A 20,814-nucleotide genomic window follows, 5' to 3' on the forward strand; every position below is an offset into this window, starting at 1 on the left:
TAGAAGCAAATGTGGAACGATTCACCATCGTAGTCAAACCTTCACATGTTCTCAAATCATTGTTGACACGATGTGATATTCATGGTGTGTAATCATGCATTCTCATTTATTGCACTCGACCATTTAAGCGATTATATAACGCAATAATGCTTTACCCATGTCTCCCTTGAAAAATAGACTTCCGCTCTCAACAGGTTTTTATCGTGCCTTAACGAAATGAATTGACCATATTGCATCACGGTCGTGTGCCATCATCACCCCTTAAAGCCGTCTACGTTAATGACAAGCAGTGTGACACGTGATCTGCAAACCAAGCGTGGAGCCGAGCGTTCTGAGCAAAGCCGGCGAGCCACGGTGACTGTGATAAAAAAAAACGCATTACGGTCTCGATCGCCGAGGCATTTATTTCTGTTTTTTCCAAGTCTTGGTCAGCAACGTCCGACGTTTCGCCGCATGCACTGGGAGCCTTTTCAGGAGCGAAACGTCAGCGGTCCTGCCGACCCAACGCGCGGCGGCAAAGACAAGACAAAGTCCAACGGAGAGCCACGCAGCACAAGCGCGAAAAACCGTCGGTGGTGGCATAACAATCCGTAAAATGCGCCGTGCCTCTTGGTGGCTTTGGCTTTTATTGTCTGTTGGCAGCGATGCGTCACCCTGCAGGGGCTGGAGAGATGGGGCGATAAGGAGGGCGAAAGAAAAATACTGAGATGGCGATGATGGTGGCGGTGCGCGATGTAATGTCAGCGCAAGATGGATAACACTGGTCAACACACTTTTTCTGGAATAAGGTATTCCAACGATTTTAAGGTAATTTTGGGGTGCTGATTCCAAATCTGGCATCGGTTTTTGTCTATCAAATCAGGTTTTTCAGATATCAAATATTGCATTTTCAATAAAAACTGCAGAAGAAAAATATTAAATAAATGTGGATATCTACATAAAATGATATTATAAACACACTATCCTAAAAATACAGCACCATATTTTAACACTAAAGCAGTCACTGACTCGCAACAACTTGCAATCATAAGTGACAGAGTTAATTTCGGGTAAAATCAATGAAAATGGGGTATGCCGATAGCATAAAATGAGATGTGATAGAGCAAATCTGAGATCAGATTTGGAATCAGCACCCTGAAATTAGTCTAAAACAGCTGCAAAAGTCCAGGCCAGAAAAAAATGTTTTTTTTTTTGTTGACCAGTGTTATCAATGAGGGGGGGGGGGCTTGGTTCAATAACACGTCGTTTTAATGGCGAGGATTTTGTTTTTAACAGAGTTAACTTTTTTTGGGGGGGGGGGCTCGGCAGTTCCGCATGAGAGGCCACGCCGCGTCCAAGCGGTCGTTGGTGCGGTCGAGGATGACGGCAGGAGGTTTCACCTGCACTGAATCATATGCTCCTGTCTGCTCATCCGTACCCTCCTACATCCTTACCCGCCGAGGGCTGGAGCTGCCCCCTTTTAATATACACGACAGAATAAAGAAAAGAGATAGAGATGGAGTGAGATGAGAGGAACGGAGACAAAAATAGAGATGCAGACAAGATAAAAAAAGCGAGATTAATTGGCTTTGTTAATATGAATACGCTCGCTGTATTTATAAGAATTTGAGTTGGTACGTGATGCACCCGCATTCTACATTAATCCGGCCCTTGAGCTTCATGGGGCCGTAAGCCTTTGCTTGGTTCTCCCCCCACCACCACTCCCCTCCCTCCACCACTCTCCTCCCTCCAAGGCACAGGCGTTGTCAGGACTGATGACCCTGCTGCATCAGCCGGAAGAGCAAATAATGAATAAATAAAACACCAACAATCCGCCCATTTTGCGAGAGCCCGCATCGTGTGATCCTTGCCAAGGGCGGACGTCCGTGACTGTGTGGGCGTTTGTGCCCAGCGGGATTTGGTGGTGGGGGGGGGTTGGTGGGGGGGGTTGGTGGGGGGGCGGGGTTTGTTGGTGGGGGGGGGTTGGTGGGGGGTTGGTGGGGGGGCGGGATTTGTTGGTGGGGGGGGGGGTGGTGGGGGGTTGGTGGGGGGGGGGTTGGTGGGGGGGGGGTTGGTGGGGGGGGGTTGGTGGGGGGGCGGGGTTTGGGAGGGGCAAATTGTCACAGCCCAGTTTTTGTGTGTGCGTAACGATATCTGGAATTTGATGTAAAATGTAGTACAATAATAATACGTTCATTTTATATAGCGTCATTCATTCGAATTGCATCTCATAAGGCTGTACCTTAAAAAAATGAATAAGCAAATAAAGAAATGGCACCACAACAAAAGGCAAAAAACAACACACAAAAGATGAATTAGTCCATTCGATCACATCGCAAACCACAATCCCAACTTCTCAATGTTCATGATTTGTTGATTTCACCGATACCCTTCATTTGAAGCAGGTGACAGACCGCTAATACCACGAATATTGCTCAGAAAACGACTCATTATGGGGGTTTCTTTCCTTATAGATATGGATCATGATTTTGTTGTGAAATATGGAACAAAAATGTCTATACAACTGACATGTTAGAATAGTTTTCTTTCCACTCACGCGAAAAACGGTCAACATCGATCTCCACTGGAAACTCCGAGCCAGCTGGGGAAATTCCACATCCCTACGTCAGTGACCAGTTTTTCCGTGACAGAACATATATTCTTTACGTAAGTAGGTAGGAGTCCTACCTACTCTTGCGAGGAGGGCGGCTGCTCGGATTTTCTATCTCAGAGTGCTTCTACTCTGTGCCCATCCTCTCGCTACATCGGCCGCTCGATGTATTTCTTAATTTGGGAACCTCGCAAAAATTGCATTACCATGATTAAGTCCATAGGGGCGCCACGGTGGCGAGCCGTTAGCTACCTCACCTGGTATGAAGGACGTCGTGGGTTTTATTGCAACCTTGACGCCTGTAAATTTGGAGTTTGCATGTTCTTCCAGTGGTCGCGTGGATTTTTCTCCAAGCCCTGCGGTTTTGTCCCTCCACATTAAGAAACACGCGTTGAGAGTATGTGGTTGCTAGAAATTTCCACGTGATAAGCCACTTGGTTGAGTTATCATTTGTGGCCAGGTCGCCTTAAAAAAAGAGCTATGTAGCTCAGTGGGGCTCTTACCTGGTCAAAAAAAATTAAATCATTTAAATTAGTTTCATAGAACAACTGCTGTTTACTAGGCAATTTTATAATCTAATTTCTATAATTTTTTTTACTCGTCTTATTTGTACAGTTATAGTCGCTCCATTAGTCTAATAAAGAAATTAGCATAGCATTTGCATACATTGAAAGTACCTCGTTTTCATAAACCATGACGGCGAGTGTCAGAAGCTATTCTCACTGATGAATGGAAGCGTCGTCATAGACGCTTATCGTTTACGCACCCACGAACGCACTGCTAAATATTGTTGGCACTCACGCAAATGAAGCAATTAGACTTTGATTAACTACTCATTAGCTAAGGTGACCCTGTTAATTAAGTAAAACGAAGTTCATCCGAGGATTGTCTCTCATCGGCCGGGGGGGCGAGGTCATCCCATTCCGAATGTTCCCTCGTGGGGGGTGACGACTCCATCGAAGAGCAATGCACATCCCCCTTCTAAACGAGTTATAGTCGCTGTCTTTTGCCGTCCACCTATCAATTGGGCAGGCCCTACGCTCCCCAAGCAATCTCGGCTACAAACGCTGAGTGTTGATAATTTTGTGTCGGCATGCATGGACACGTAAAGACAAAGATCCCCGAATAGTTTGGACAGGCTTTTGGGGCAAGTGCTGTTCCCGAGCACCTATGAAGGCTTGCATGACACACTCGGGGGTGGGTGGAAAGCAATGCGCCTGGCCACCTTTGTCTTTTTACTGGGTGTAATATGTGTAATATGTTTACACATATTACACCCAGTACTCATTTGAGGCCGAGTCGACCTAGGGGAGGCCCAGGACCAGTTCAGATAATCGTCGCTGGTGTTGACCGTGAGCAGGAATTGAACTCGGGTCGCTGGGTTCGTAGCGCAGCGCGCTCACCGCTACGCCACTGTTCCGCACACTTAGGACACATATATAAACATAAGACATACACACAGAGACACAGAGCCACACACATAAACACAAATATAGTGTTAGGGAAAGTGCTATTAAAGAGCACCTATTTAGGTCAGCACACTATTCATGAGTTTCATGTAGCGAACATCTCGCCCTGCAGCCTTGGTCTTTCCAGTGCTGATTTGTATACACTGTACCAAGTACCCATTTAAGGCTGAGTCGACCTAGGTGAGGACCAGTTCATATATCACTCACCACTGATGGTAGCTATGGCTGGGAATGCATTCTGAATTCTGCTTACCAGGTGTGCAGACACGCACAAAAAGACAAAGATTCCTCATTCAGCCTTAACAGATTGTAGGGGCAAGTGCTGTTAACGAGCACCTATGAAGGCCGGCACGGCACACGAGGGGGATGGGTGTGCCAACACCACGCCTGGCCGCCTTTGTCTCCCTAGTGACGATGTTTACACATCGCACCAGGTACTCATTTGAGGCTGAGTCGACCTAGGGGAGGCCCAGGACTGGTTCAGATAATCGTCACTGGTGTTGGCCGTGAGTGGGAATCGAACCCGGGTCGCCAGGTTCAAAGCGCAGCGCGCTAACCGCTACACTACCGCTCCCCTAGACGCACACACACGTAGACACACACAAACACATCGAGTCGCACACAAAGCAGCACCTCATGCACACGAGCACCACAATCACACCTCGAGCAGGCATCCCCGAGCTCAACTCTGCCTTTAAATGTAGCACCTTCTGCACGTGTGAATAGCAGCAATTGACAGTGCTGAGAGATGAACGCCTACGACGAGATCACGCTAAATGCACCCAATTTCATCAGACCTCGAAAGCTAAGCAAGCCTTGAGCCCGTATAGTGATTGGATGGGCAACCACCGTGCACGACACAGGTGTTATAGGCTGCTGCTGAACCACATTGTCAGCAGAGGGCAATGCAGACAGATCCGTTGTTGTAATGTACCGCGCTATGCTCCAACCTCAGTCGTGTTTCAGTTAGGCTCAGTAATGTGCCAATTAATTATTTATTCGCACTATAATGCACATGTTGACGGCACGTGAGACTGGTCCTTAATAGGTGCTCGCTAACAATTCCTGCCCCGCAAAGACGAACTAAGAGGATGCTGCCAGGGTTATATTTGTTTTCATTCTCGGCGAACCTGGGGGTAATTGACGGTGACATCTGGCGCGTTTATTTCTCTTATCATTAACGAATCCATTTATTGTTCTTTACGGCTCTGAAAGCGTCACAAAAATGTGAGTCTTAATGAGAATGCACCAATTAGGTAACCGGCTTTTAAATGGCCAATTTCGACTGATCTCTGGCGTTATGGAACATTTGCGTCACCGCGTGAACGCGCAATGGGAATGGGAGGCATTCTGAGAAGACTGTACATTGCACGACAGCCTTGTCTCTGTGTCTCGTCTCTCTATTACGCTCCTGCATTCACTTTTGCGTCTAATATCTTGGGCCGCGAGGCGTGGGTCTTAGTCTATCGGGCCAAATTCACAGACTAGGGGGCCAGACAAAGTGTAAAACGCACGGCACCTTGGCGATTTGCCCCCGCCCCAAACCCCGTCATCGTTGTCATCTTCTGGCGCCGTTTTGCCAAACGCATTTGGACGGAAAGGAACATTAGTCAACACGCAAATGACTAGCCAATAACTCAGTTTGTCTTCAATAAAATTTTTTTTTAAACTAAAGGGAAATGCACAGCAGTAGCTGCAGCGGCTGAATAGTCGAGCGGCCGGCATGTATGTAAACTAAAAAAAAAGTGTATAGCTCCAGTGACTTCTTAATATCAGATGGAAGAACGTTCCAGATGGCCGCAGAAGCGCATCATAAAGCGCGCGATGTGGTGACCGTCTTTGTTCGATGCTTGCACAGCCGTCGGTTCGATCTTTATCGTGCGTGAGTCATTTTAATAGGACACGTACCGGTATCGCGATTCGATAAAAAAATCGATTCTTGAATGGCAACACCTCGAGTGGCTGCAGGGGTCACGTGAAGCCATTATTTATAACCAGGGCTTAATTTCTCACTGGAGAAAGTAAGCCCGGGTTAAATTTCGATTTAAAGATTTCGTGACTGCAGGGATTCATCTTCTTGGTTCTTTCGGTAAAGTCACGTAGAAGGGAAATAATAAAATAATAAAAATAAAACATAATAAAATACAATTCTCACGACGTTTCGGCCACAACGCAAGCAGCCGTCCTCAGGTGAAGAACAGGTCTGTCGGAAAGACAGAGTCTGAATGAACACCACCAAGCTTGGCAGCATATATTTAAGCTGTCAAGCTCCCCCTAACCCAGCTTAAATATACGCTGCCAAGCTTGGTGGTGTTCATTCAGACGCTGTCTTTCCGACAGACCTGTTCTTCACCTGAGGACGGCTGCTTGCATTGTGGCCGAAACGTCGTGAGAATTGTATTTTATTATGTTTAATTTTTATTATTTTATTATTTCCTTTCTACGTGACTTTACCGAAAGAACCAAGAAGATGAATCCCTGATTAATGCCTCCATTGGAAATTTCGACTGGGAGACTGGAAGAGGCACGTGACTTCGTAGCCAGAGGCAGGTATCCTGGATGTTGTGTGCCGTGCTCTGCCTGTCCACCCAGACAGATCCACCCGGCTGAAACGAAGCCCTGCATATAAACGCATATATATATGAATAATATGTTTGCGTACAAATATAAATTCTTACGCTGGCGATTTGCCAAAAGCATTGTACGCTAAAGAATCGATATTAAGTCAATGAACCGATGGACCATTGCGCAGGTCTATCGTAGCTACGATCGGGTCTTCGTTTTGCGATACATTCTCTCCATGCCGTGTATCTTGCCGCAAAGTCGTTATGTGTGTGTCCTGATTTATGATTCCAACTTCGGAGGCGACGAGACGCTGCATGAAAGCTGGCACCGGGCAGACCTGCTACTAAGTGGATGGAAGATGCATCATGGAATTAAAATTTTCAATACCGGTAATAACTACGACGGTGGCAGCAATCATAATGGTTCTTCCCTCGCACGTTGGCGAGGGGAAAAAGCCAATTGACTGGTCGCAAAAACTCCCTTCGGGCCCCAACGCTGAAATGGGTAACCGAGGCACGGCACGATGCCCGATTGGTCCGGGACGCGATCCACTAAATCTGATAACAAGGATTAGTGATTTGAGTGGTGCGTTATCAATACTGTCAACCAAATGTGCCATTTGTTGTACAGTAGATGCGTAAATTCTGATTGTGTACCCTTCATTTGCCCTGAAAATTCGCATCGATTCTCAAAACTCTGATTGTCATGCCTGGGAACGTTTGACCAATTCCTTTCATGAGAGTCATGGCTTCGTGTGGGATTAAACCAGAGTGCCCGAAGAAATCCCACGGCTACAGACACGAGTGGGTCGTGCTCAAATATCCACCCAGACAGATTTAATTAGAATCAAAATATGTATATATACTGGAGGAATCCGATTAGCTATCAAGCTATTTTTCTGCTGTCTTCTCGTCACCTCGCAGCTTAAGCCTCCGTCCCCAGGTATTCTATCCCAGGCAGTCTTCACATACCAGTAAGAACCAAGTTCAGCCTTGCTTAGTGTCAAAGATCTGACAAGATTTGCCACAATCAGCACGAGTAGGTTGAAGGGCACACCAATGTGTTGGCATCAGAATTCAACATTTAAAACATTCTTCCTCGCAAAAACATTTGTCAACGTGCAATAGAAATAAAATCACCTACAAAGTACGAGGGCTCATGTCTCATGGGAGAGGGGGTGCATGGGGAGAGGGGGAGAGGGAGCTGGGTTTGAGGCTTAGGAAGGAGGAATAGGAGGTGGTCATTAATTTTTTATTTCCTCAAAAATCAATCGCGCAAGCCCAGGGAAAATGGACACCGCAACGCGACGCAGCCTCAGCGAATTTACAAACGTGCTCCTACCTCCTCCTCCTTCTGTCACCCGACAGCTTAATTGCTGTCAACACCATCAAAATCACCACCACCACCACCATCTACTTTCCATCCACTATTTAGCAGAGATGACATCACTATCTTCTTGATCATCATCATCATCATATACGAGTCCACTGATTTATGAAAACATTATCATAACCGTCATTATTCCCTTGCGTTATATGGACATCATCTGCAATAAGGCCAAACTAGCTAGCGCACATTCATTGTATCAATAACGACAGCGATGAAGACGATGATGATGCTGATGATGGTAACGATGATGACGATGGTAATGATGATCATGACAATCACAATGAAAATGATGCTATGAGACCTCCTTTACCAGTGGCAAAATATAGTAGTAGGTTTTTACCCTTTAAACTGGTACAAAACTGACACCTTTATGCAAGGCATCATGTTTGCAATAACCGCAACACAAGCAGTCAAAATGCAAACAAAAAGAAACAACTCTGATAATGGTAATGGTATGCACTGTCCTTGAAGTTGATTGGGCCACACCCGAGACAGCTTTCCTTAGAGCCTAGTCTCCATTGGTGTTGGACCAGATGACGCCAAAAGGCATACAACTCAAAAACAGTGCACTATCAGAGTATTGAGAGCTCGGGGTAAGCATTTACACAAGGTGTCAGTTTTGTACCAGTTTAAAGGGTAAAAACCTACTACTATATTTTGCCACTGGTAAAGGAGGTCTCATAGTGTAAAGGCTTACCCCGAGCTCTCAATACTCTGATAGTGCGCTGTTTTTGAGTTGTATGCCTTTTGGCGTCATCTGGTCCAACACCAATGGAGACTAGGCTCTAAGGAAAGCTGTCTCGGGTGTGGACCAATCAACTTCAAGGACAGTGCATATCATTACCATTATCAGAGTTGTTTATTTTTTCTTTTTGTTTGCATTTTGACTGCTTGTGTTGCGGTTATTGCAAACATGATGCCTTGCATAAAGGTGTCAGTTTTGTACCAGTTTAAAGGGTAAAAACCTACTACTAGAAAATTATGCTGTTGACGATAATGACGATGTTGACGACGACGACGACCGCGGGATGCCTTCGTTCCCCGTGTGGCGCGAGTGAAGGGCACCGACGCTGCGTGTAGCCACCTGGCTTTTGATGTCGTCGCGTTAAAGGTCACGGCCGATTCTTGTCGGGGCGTCCGCGCAACGAGCAGCGGAACAAACTCGCAGCCATCACCGCAGTCGCGACGGTCAACATTTGCCCCGTGCTGTTATGCGACAATAAATCCGCCATCGTCGTCGTCAGCAGCATCAGCAGCATCAGCATCGTGGAGTGTGTATAAATTCAATTGACGGCCGAATGTTTTGCATTCAGGGTAATGCATGGCGCGCGTGAGTGAATGAGAGACAGGACAGGCAATGCGATCGAAACGGTACATGATGCTGAATCGTGTGTATATAAAAATGTTTTTAAATTGTCGGTAGAGGGAAGAATAATTACAATAATCTTCATCATCAGGCATTGCCAAGCTGTAGTGCATTTTCCGCTTGTTTCAGGCGCATTCACCATCTATGCAGCACACACCGTCTGCTTAACAGCAGACGCTCAAGATCTCATCACGACATAGGCCACATGCGTTGGCGTCTCGATCCAAATGTTTTAAAATTAGTCGCAAATTACTCAACTGCAAAATAAATATAGCAATCGCCGCCTCCTGAAAAAACGTTACAGGACCCGGCTTGATACCCAGCGAATAATTCCTGGGAAAATAAATGTTATTCTGTTAAACACGTAGGCTTTCGCGACCAATATTATTCATAATCAACATTTTTGGGTTAGATCGCGTTATTAATAAATGTGTCGTAACCCTCCACCACCCGACACGGCCAATCAGCAAAAAAGTGTCACGTTGACAAAAGACAAATAGTTCACTGCTTTAGCCCACCGGTGTGTTGAAGCGTGAAACCACAATATTAAAAAATAAATTTGAGTACGACGTTTCGCTGGTAATTGCATCCAGCATCATCGGGCAATTCGCCAGAATGGCGAGGCTCTGCTCTTGCTCCCGGTCTAATAATGCGCTCAGGCAAACGCGCGCACGGGAAACCTGGGTGCCAAACTGATGGCATCGCTGATTTGCACGGACCGCAGATTTTTCACGGTTGTGGATGGTGGTCGCTCTCTGTCTCCTCCCGTGTCTGATCGCGCTCCTAAGCGCCCCGTCGCTCGCGAGATAAGGCGTCCTCATTCAGCGTGGCAGGTCAGTCGATACGAAATCCAACGCTCTCTGCTGAATGTGTTACAGCCTTTCTGATGGCGGCACCGAAGCACAAAATTATTTTAGGGGGGAGGCCCCCCCACTTTCGATTTGTGGACATTCTAGCGGGGTTGACAGAAGAGATGTAAAATTTCGATTTAAAGCTTTCGTGACTGCAGGGATTCACCTTCTTGGTTCTTTCGGTAAAGTCATTCAGACGCTGTCTCCCCGACAGACCTGGTCTTCACCTGAGGACGGCTGCTTGCGTTGTGGCCGAAACGTCGTGAGAATTATTTTATTATGTTTTATTTTTATTATTTGATTACTTCCCTTCTACGTGACTTTACCGAAAGAACCAAGAAGAAGAAGAGATGTAGACAAGAGATAAGAGGTGTGGCGAGGCAACTAAAGAGAGTTAGAGATGATGCGGATATGTTGGCGAAATGAGCGATGCGACGAGAGACAAAGATGGCGTGTAGATGAGAAAAATGGAGACGAAAGATTCAGTTGTAATGAGATGAGAGAAGCGACATACCGAAGAAACTGAGATGAAGCGAAACGAAAGCGATGTAAATGGATTGAGATCAGAGAACTGAGACACAGACAAGATATGGATTAGAGGTTAATTCCCTCTTAATGTTAAGTCGCATTTTCTATTCATTCGAATTTGAATGCGAGTTGATATTTAGTTCATCCACAATTTTCTTTTCATGAATTCGATGTCCTTTGAGCCTCTTGAAGCCCCGAGACATTTCCTTATTTTTCTGCTCATGCCCTTCCTTCCCTCCTCCCTCTCCGCCCGCCCGCCTTTAAAGCATCCGCAGCTCCGATTAGCACGGTTTGCTACGTACGGTGCGAAAGAAGTTCAACGTACAGTACATACACCGCCCACCACGGCTCCCTCCCCCCAAACCTCCCCCTCCCGTCCACCACCACCCAAACTTTCCTCCAAATCTTTACCCCCATGCCCTCTTCGGATGCCTTGGATTGGCACCAAAAAGGGAGTGAAAACTCGGTGTAAAATTCACATCGGCGAGCGAGCGGTGTTTTAAAGGCTCTTAGGCAAGCAAAAACATGTCTTCCCTTCTTTCAATATTTAATTAAACTTTTGCATGTGTTTGCACTAAGTTAAAGTTGCCGTAGGTAAACTTGCTGGCACATCACAAAACATGTATATCCTATTGAACCGTTAGAAACAGACATGCAGATAATCATGGGTCATCGTCACCATCACTCGGGGATCATTGACATGAGCAACACCGGGTGAAGCTGCAATTACTCGGCCTAAAAATCAAACCGCAGTTGACCTATAAACAGACGAGGCATTCGCCATTACGATCATCATCGGTAATGTTTTAGCCACTGCTGGATGAAGGCCTCCCTGCACCTTCGCTAACCCTCACGGTCTCACGAAAAACCACGATCCATATCACTGCTACAATTCTTTCACCAGTATTGTCCATCTCTCTCTTCTCGTGCCAAGCACCACTTATTTTTCTCAACAGCCAATACGATGTTTCCGATTTGCTATTGTTTCCTGATCCATGCACTCCTCCTCCTCCTGTCTGTCAGGGTAAGTCATGCATCTCTCCAATATTCTTTTTGCACAGTTTTTAGCTTTTCGTTCCATGTTCTTTACCCTCCGTGTTTCTGATCATCTACGTGACAATTTATGCATCGATTGAAAAATTCCTTTCCCAGACACATTGGTGTTTCGCCCCTTTTCATGACCAAATCCAGTTGTCCAAAGGCACTCCCATACGGTTTCTTATTTAACCTCGAATCTCGATTTGTTTATGTAACCGTGGCCCGTGCCATAGTAATATGGAACTTCCACCAATGGTTCACAACAAACGGGTTCTTGTTGTGAAAGGGGTCTTTTGATTCAAAGTTATTTAGACAGTTCTAGTTGGGTTGTTTTTGACATGTAGCCCTTTCTGTTGTGTTATTGCAGTCGTGTTATTTATTTCATATGACAGACCAGTGTCCCGTGTCAAGATTTAATTTGTATGAAGTCAATTAAGAAGTGGGCTGCTGGTAAATGACGGCGTGAGTGAAAGGGCTGATTAACAATGGGGGGGGGGGGTAGAATTTGATCGTCACATGCGCGATAAGTGTTGCTCGTCTTCAAGCATCGTGTTGAGGCCTCTCTTCTGTTGTCAATAGCCGAAGAGGGAATATAAATAAATAAATTCGCGCGAATTTTGAATGTTAATGCAAATGGGATTAATAAATGCCAGCGACATTATTAGCATAGCTCGAAGCAACAAATGTGGCTTTGTGTTTGCGTGCGCGCAGACACACGCGCGAACGTGCGTGCATGCGTGTGCCTGTGTGCACATGTAATAATTTTAAATATTTTGTCAGGGAGAACTCACTGAGCCTCAAGACACATTTTGCAGGAGGGTGCTCGCTTGGCCTGTTTGGCCAGTTTCTATACGAGTTATATTTGTTTAAGTGTGTTGTGTAGTTCGGGTTTGGAGCGTACGGGGAAACATCGTGCATTTAAGAGTAGAACGTTTTAACGCCAACTTGCTATCCTGCCCGCTACATTTACCAACAACACTGCCCACACAAGATGGGTGCCAATGACACGTGATCATCATCGTCATGGTCCTTACATAATTAAGATCTCGCTTTCCTGAGCCATCCACCAACCTGAGCTCTGAGCGATTGCATACAGCTTGCCACAATGCCAGTCACATATACACAAGCTGTGACTCCACAACTCTGGTTATATTTACGCTATACAGAACAGACAGAGACATAAGAAGACAGACGAAAGTCATGTGGACAGATGGACGAACAGATTTAAAGACATACGGTCAGATAGACGAATGGATGGACGGACGGCCAGAGAGACAAACAGACAGCAATGTGTGTTAGGAGATCGCAAATGTCCCCATCTGGCCCTGCTAATCAACACCATGTTCATCGATGACCCAAGAGGTCATCCGAGCCATTAGCATCATAACCCCGTGTCAACACCACCAACATAGTCCCTGCTTTAGTTTTGAAAGAAACGTGGCCTTACATTACACGCGTCATTCACACTCGAGTTGACGGTCTGGAGCAAATCAAGGGATACGCTGAATTGGACCCACAACAAAATTGGTGGCAGAATGGTCCATCCACTGCGCTCCGAACCCAGCAAGCCGAGTTTGATTCCTGGCCACAGCTAACATCGCTGGAGATTGACATCTGAACCGATCCTGGGGCCCTCCCCATTCACCAACCCGCACTGGCCAGCTTGTTTACACAACAACAACGGCCAGCTTGTTTACACAACAACAACAATCAGCACTGGCCGGCGTGTTTACACAACAACAACAACAACAACGGCCAGCTTGTTTACACAACAACAACAACCCGCACTGGCCAGCTTGTTTACACAACAACAACAACAATCAGCACTGGCCGGCGTGTTTACACAACAACAACGGCCAGCTTGTTTACACAACAACAACCAGCACTGGCCGGCGTGTTTACACAACAACAACAACGGCCAGCTTGTTTACACAACAACAACAACGGCCAGCTTGTTTACACAACAACAACCCGCACGAATGGCCAGCTTGTTTACACAACAACAACAACCAGCACTGGCCGGTGTGTTTACACAACAACAACGGCCAGGTTGTTTACACAACAACAACAACAACAACTCGCACGAATGGCCGGCGTGTTAACACAACAACAACCCGCACTGGCCGGTGTGTTTACACAACAACAACAACGGCCAGGTTGTTTACACAACAACAACAACAACTCGCACGAATGGCCGGCGTGTTAACACAACAACAACAACAACAACAACCCTCACTGGCCGGCGTGTTAACACAACAACAACCAGCACTTGCCGTTTTTTATTATTTTATTCAACAATTTAAAATGGTAATTCATTTCAAAAATTGAAATTTCTGTCATTGTTTTCATATATTATTTACAATATAATTATTCATTTTCACATTCAATTTCGGGACATACAAATTTAGATTAATAACTCTCCCCCCACCCCCCTCTCTTCCCCAACCCTTCCCCCCTCCCCTGCCACAAGAATATAAAAGCTTTTTTTCCATGTTGCCTAAAAGTTTTTATTGCTTGCTTTCAAGGCGCATTACGTTCATCTCACAAAACGATGTCTCAGCGCTGATGTCTCAACTGAGCGAAGTGGAAGCGAAGTGGAAACTAAGTCAGTCACTAGCCGAGCCTCTGACTTGCCGACTCACCAGTTTACTGGCTACTTGACAGACTGCAGACAAGAATTTGATCTAATAAGTATTGGTCTTGTATCAGACTTTCTTGTAAACAACCAAATATTATCGGGTGTTTTCTTTTTTTCTTTTGAGCAGAAATTCTGGGGTTCAAATAACCAATCCAGTTTCTAAGGATAGACATATTGAATGAGCTGCATCAAAACTGGCTTCAAAGCCACGTTTATTAAGCAAGCAATGTGTGAAATAATTTATACAATCGCCCAAAGAATCCTTTGATATGTGATTTTACACACACACATGAATAAAAGAATGCAAATAAGAATGCAAATGTGCACAATGTTGGTGGACTTTTAGGGTGATATTTTAAAATATACACACACGACACTTTTGAATACAAATATGCATCCGTAAATTAAAACAATTGAACAAAAGATAACATTCTTTTGGAAAGCAATATTTTCTTTTATTGAAAGCAAAAGTAGTAACACTGAGAATGCTGAAAATTATTTGTCTGCATTTCAAAGTGGGCACACTTACTGACACACAGACGGCACTGAAACTAAATACGATGGTCATGGTCTCGTCACGTTGCCCTTACACTGCCGCTAGCAGCAACGCAAACACCGGTCCCAGTATCATCGAGAGTCAACCCCAACGTAGAACCAGCGCCGTAAATTACTCCGGAACCATCACCACCATCAGGAAGAGCCGCAAGCATTGCACTTAACTCCAGCACCGACTTGAACACCAGCGTCAAACGCAGCCAAAGTATCGGCCCCAACTCCGGCATCAAGAGCAGAATCGGCAGCGCCAGCCCGCTACCTGGCACCAATACCAGCACCAGCAACCTTAGCACCAAACATTTCACAACCAAGAGCAGCAACTGTAGCAGCAACTTCAGCACCAGCAACCCTAGCACCAGCTCTTGCACCGGCAACCCTAGCAGCAACCTTTGCACAAGCTGTACCTGCAACCGTAGCAATAGCAACCTCTGTACCAGCAACCAAACCCGAGCACTGGCCATTTGCAACAGCAACATTATTAATACATTTCTGCGGAGGGAGCTGGTAGGAACGTTGGGTTGCTCGGTCAATGGCCAGGGTCAACGGCGGCGTGGTGTATTCCGCAAATATGCCCGACTGTGAGGGCGGGCACAAGCCGGCGTGAGTAGGTTAAACGTTGAGTTTTATAAGGGCACCACGGGGTGAGCAGCCCCTCCCTCCCCACCCAGCCCCTCCCTCCCCACCCAGCCCCTCCCCACCCAGCCTTTCTCTCCCCACCCAGCCCCTCCCCACCCTCCCCTCTCCACCCAGCCCTACCCCTCCCATTTTTGGATGCACGACAGACGGACGGACACAATAATCCCCTGTGGGCTGGTGGAGCCAGGTGGTTCCTACCAGTACTATCCCTTGCACAAGCACCAGCGACCCGAGTGTCACTGGCAAGCCACGGCCCCAGCACAAGCACTCGGCGTGATGCTTCACCTCCCTCCACTGGCTTCCCATCACCAGCAGGGTCAGCTACAAGATCGTCTGCCGGTGCCAACGCGGTCTCTTCGTTAAGTCGCCAACCGTAGCGCCCTCGACTCTCCTGTCTCCTCTTCTGTCCACTCTCCTGCCTTCCTGCACTACAGCTCACGGTGGATATCTCATCCTCTTCCTCCGCCGCAGCATCAGCAGCAGTGCGACTCACAAACTCCCCCTTCATCTCTACACCAAGGACCAGAACCACGGTCACTGCTGGGCGTCGTTTCCCCGTGGCAACTGCTGCTGTCTGAAATGCCACCCCGCTTCATATGATCAGCAACAGCAGCAGCAGTATTCAGTTTGCAGAGACTTTTTAAGAGCCACTTAAAGGCCCCACCACCATTCTCACCTGGAATTCGAGCGACAGTGCATTATTACTCTTTGGTTCTTTCGGTAAAGTCACGTAGGTATTTTATTTTATACCTACGTGACTTTACCGAAAGAACCAAAGAGTATGGATTCCTGCAGTCACAAAAGCAAATCAAGAATTGCATTATTATTCCATTGGAACCTCAGTGCGCCTTTTGGCGTCATCTGGTCCAACACCATGTGAGACTAGGCTCTAAGGAAAGCTGTATCGGGTGTGGACCAATCAACTTCAAGGACAGTGCATACATGATCAGAGTTATGTTTTTTTTGCATTATGACTGCAGGTATTGTGGTCTATGCAAACATGACTCCTTGTAAAAAAAGGTGTCAGTTTTGTTGCCAGAAAAAAGGGTAAAAACCCAATTATCTTCTTGGTTCTTTCGGTAAGTCACGTAGAATGGAAATAATAAAATAATAAAAATAAAACATAATTAAATAATTCTCACGACGTTTCGGCCACAACGCAAGCAGCCGTCCTCAGGTGAAGAACAGGTCTGTCGAGAAGACAGTCTGAATGACACACCCCAGGCTGACAGACCTGTTCTTCACCTGAGGACGGCTGCTTGCGTTGTGGCCGAAACGTTGTGAGAATTATTTTATTATGTTTTATTTTTATTATTTTATTATTTCCATTCGACGTGACTTTACCGAAAGAACCAAGAAGATGAATCCCTGCAGTCACGAAAGCTTTAAATCGAAATTCAAACCAATTATCATTGCATTATTATTATTTGCATTCTGAGTTCGATCCCTTGCCCCAGCCAGACACGTAGGCACGGGCGGAAACATTAAAATTGCCCCTTGCGTTCGCGAGAGCCGAACCCGCAGGGCAGCAGCAAGAGTGCCCCTAGAACCAGCAGTTCTCGCACGAGCCGTGTCTCGCTAACCATGGTGATGGTTAAAGTGAGAGTGTACACATTGTGCGGATGTTTTTTGCAGCCTCTACTGCTGCTGCTGCTGCTTTAGCCACAATACTGCAACAGCATCGGAGGACGACGCAACTCTGCCCTCGACCGTGGCACCAAACGTTCATCTTCATTACCGTGTACGATGGATGGGCAAACAAGACCAAACTGTATTGCACATAAGAATTTAAAAGTACATAATTTATATGGTCTTATGCACGTCCAAATAAAAGGCACTCATACAAATACAAGGGGTGATTTAGCAGGACCAATGTTTATATCCGAAACATATGATGTTAGACGTTTTGGTGCTGATGTAGACATAACAACCTTTAATGTAATTACATTTATACCTGTGCAAACATAGTACGATAATGTAATTTACATACAATAGGTGGACACGTATATTACCTTCACTGCACCAAATGAGCGCATTCACACACATTTTCACAAAAAACACAACAGCCAGTTAACACGAGACCGTAAATTCGTCAAGACATTATTTTTTCAGACCACTGCTTTTCAATTACTATGTTTTGGTATCCTCCCCCCGAACCCCTCGTTAACACGTTTGGCTAAATACGTTGCGAAATAAGTTCAACATGCGTACAGCATACATTATTATACACCACATTTTGGACCACACAAAATCACGGTTTGAAAGTTGAATAGTTTCACTCACAGGGCAGCCTCAATGTGAAGTTCTACGTGTCGTGCCGAGCACTCACCGGGGGACACCGCGTCCATCACCGTGTCTATCACCGTGTCTATCACTGTGTCCATCACCGTGTCTATCACCGTGTATATCACCGTGTGCATCACCGTGTCCATCACCGTGTCTATCACCGTGTGCATCACTGTGTCTATCACCGTGTCTATCACCGTGTGCATCACCGTGTCTATCACCGTGTCTATCACCGTGTGCATCACCGTGTCTATCACCGTGTCTATCACCGTGTGCATCACCGTGTCTATCACCGTGTCTATCATCAGTGAACCAAGTAACGCGCCTCCCATGGAGGTGAGTGAGATGCCAATTCTGACAGAAAAGGCGAAAACGCTTGATATCGGTTACAACATATTAACAATCGCTAAATCTATATACGACCCTTTGATAAAATTATTCGTCAAAATATTTACGACAAACTACACGCATATGCACGGTAATTGTATTCGGGCACTCGTTGAAAATAAACGCTTTTCCACAATCATGTTGACCACCACCACCACGACCACCATCTCCTCCACCGCCGTCACCACCACCTCCTTGAACAACACCACACCACAACCACGATCATCACGACCACCAATCCCACCACAATCCCCACATCAACACCACCATGGCCAGGAATTGAACATCTGATGCTTTGTTCGTAGCACAGTGACCACACCACTGCGCCACTACTTCCCGCACACATAGACAACAATCACCCGTATAGCCACAACAAACTGTGGGGGCAATTGTTGTTATCACGCAGCTATGAAGACTGACACGGCACACGAGGGGGTGAGTGGCCAGCACAACGCCTGGCCGCCTTTGTCTCCCCAGTAGCACAGCGCGTCAACCACTGCGCCACCACTCCCCTCCACCGCCACCACCACCGTCACCACCACGCACCACACAAGATCGCACGCATCTCACTTTGTACCTTTCTAATGCGCTTCTTCTTTACGCCGTTGCCCGGCTTCTGCCCGTTGGGTTGCCTCTCTTCGCTCATCCCAGCCCTTTTCTCTTTTTTATAAAAAGGGTTGTCACGGCACCTTTTATTCAGGCGCTAAAGCTACGGACGCAACAGCAGCAGCAGTAGCAGCATTAGCAGCAGCAGCAGCAGCAATGGAATTGTTGACCTCGGCGTGCACGCACCGGTGCACAAGCCACAGCGTTGCGAAGCTTCGCTGTGCAATCTCTGACTGCCCCCACCCCCTCTCCATCCTCCCCCCCCACCGCCACCCTCCCTCCTCCTCCTCCTCTCTCTCCTACCCAGGGTTGCTGGAATCAGGGAGGATTCCAGCCCCGTTGTCCTAGCAACGGCCATCAGCCCTCCAGTGATTGGTCTGGGATGCGTAGGAAGTCAACCGCTCAGAAGGCACATGCATGGTATATACACAAAGATAAAGATCCCCCGTATAGCCTTAACAGACTGTAGGGGCAAGTGCTGTTAGCGAGCACCTATGAAGGCCGGGACGGTACACGAGGGGGTGGGTGGCCAGCACCACGCCCGACCGCCTTTGTCTCCCTAGTGGCGATGTTTACACACCGCACCAGGTACTCATTTGAGGCTGAGTCGACCTAAGGGAGGCCCGGGACGGGTTCAGATAATCGTCACTGGGTGTTGGCCGTGAGCGGGAATCGAATCCGTGTCGCTGGGTTCATAGCGCAGCGTAGCGCTAACCGCTACACTACCGCTATATACACACACATTATTACCTACAGGTATACACATGCATGCAATCTGTGTCGTATAATACACACACATTAATGACATGTATAGTCACAGACATGATGCACACAGTACTGCATACATACATACGCACAGATGCATTTGCATGCTGACATACATTCATGTTTGTTTGCATATTCGTCAATGCGTCACTGTATATCTTTATGAATGTTTCCGTGACTTAATTGTTTTTATTGTACTCCGGTCAATATAATAATAATCTGTCAATATAAAAAAGAATTTGCCCGAGCTGACTTACGCTATAGAGAGAGGTCTTATGATTTAACATTAATTTACGTTTGTGCGACATTTTCGATTTCTCGTGTGGTTGTTTTTGTGCTGATTTCCGTTTGCTCCATTGCCGAACATTATTTGTTTTGGGTTTATCATTTTGGTGACCCGGGCCAATGTTTCAAATGAGACTCCTATCCTGGTCTCTCGAGTTCTCACCTGGTTCAACAAAGTCAACGTGACACCTGAACATGACGCATCCACAGAGTATTGCATACACATACAAAGACAAAGATCCCCCGCATAGCCTTCAATAGGCCGTTGGAGCAAGTGTTGTTTGGCGAGCCCCTATCAAGGCCAGCACGACACACGAGGGTGTGGGTGGTACACATCACGCCCGGCCGCCTTTGTCTCCCTCGTGGCGATGTTTAGACACCACACCAGGTCCTCACCTTAGGCTGAGTCGACCTAGGGGAGGCCCAGGACCGGTTCAGATAATCGTCACTGGTGTTGACTGTGATCGGGAATCAAACGTTGGTCGCCAGGTTCGTAGCGCAGCGTGATAATCTCTACGCTACCACTCCCCATGCATAGGTCACACACACATGTAGTCTCACACACACGCTGATGATAAATCAGCCGGAATGTGCCCGATCTCATCAGATCACACGGGCAAAACAAAACTGATACTGGATAGTCCGTGGATGAGTGTCCACCATGCACACCATGATGACACAATGCCGCTGGACTCCGATAGTGGGGAGTACAGCAACAATCAGTGTGGTACTATACTTGTTCTAGATTTGAAGCTATCGTGACTGCAAGGATTCATATTCTTAGGTTTTTTCGGTAAAGTCACGTAGGTAAAAAATTAAAATTAAAATTAATAAAAGTCAAATAAAAATAAAAATCACGA

At 46.5% G+C, this 20,814-nt stretch overlaps 1 protein-coding gene across 7 annotated transcripts in view; it reads right to left on the minus strand.

Moving 5' to 3' along the window:
• LOC144732126 (ankyrin-2-like) overlaps window positions 1-20,814 on the minus strand; it is a 252,711-nt gene that overhangs the window by 174,807 nt on the left and 57,090 nt on the right. The gene's annotated exons all lie outside the window — the stretch shown is intronic.

This window comes from Lampetra planeri, chromosome 41, assembly GCF_965212315.1.
Source record: "Lampetra planeri chromosome 41, kcLamPlan1.2.h2, whole genome shotgun sequence".
Taxonomy (NCBI): domain Eukaryota; kingdom Metazoa; phylum Chordata; class Hyperoartia; order Petromyzontiformes; family Petromyzontidae; genus Lampetra; species Lampetra planeri.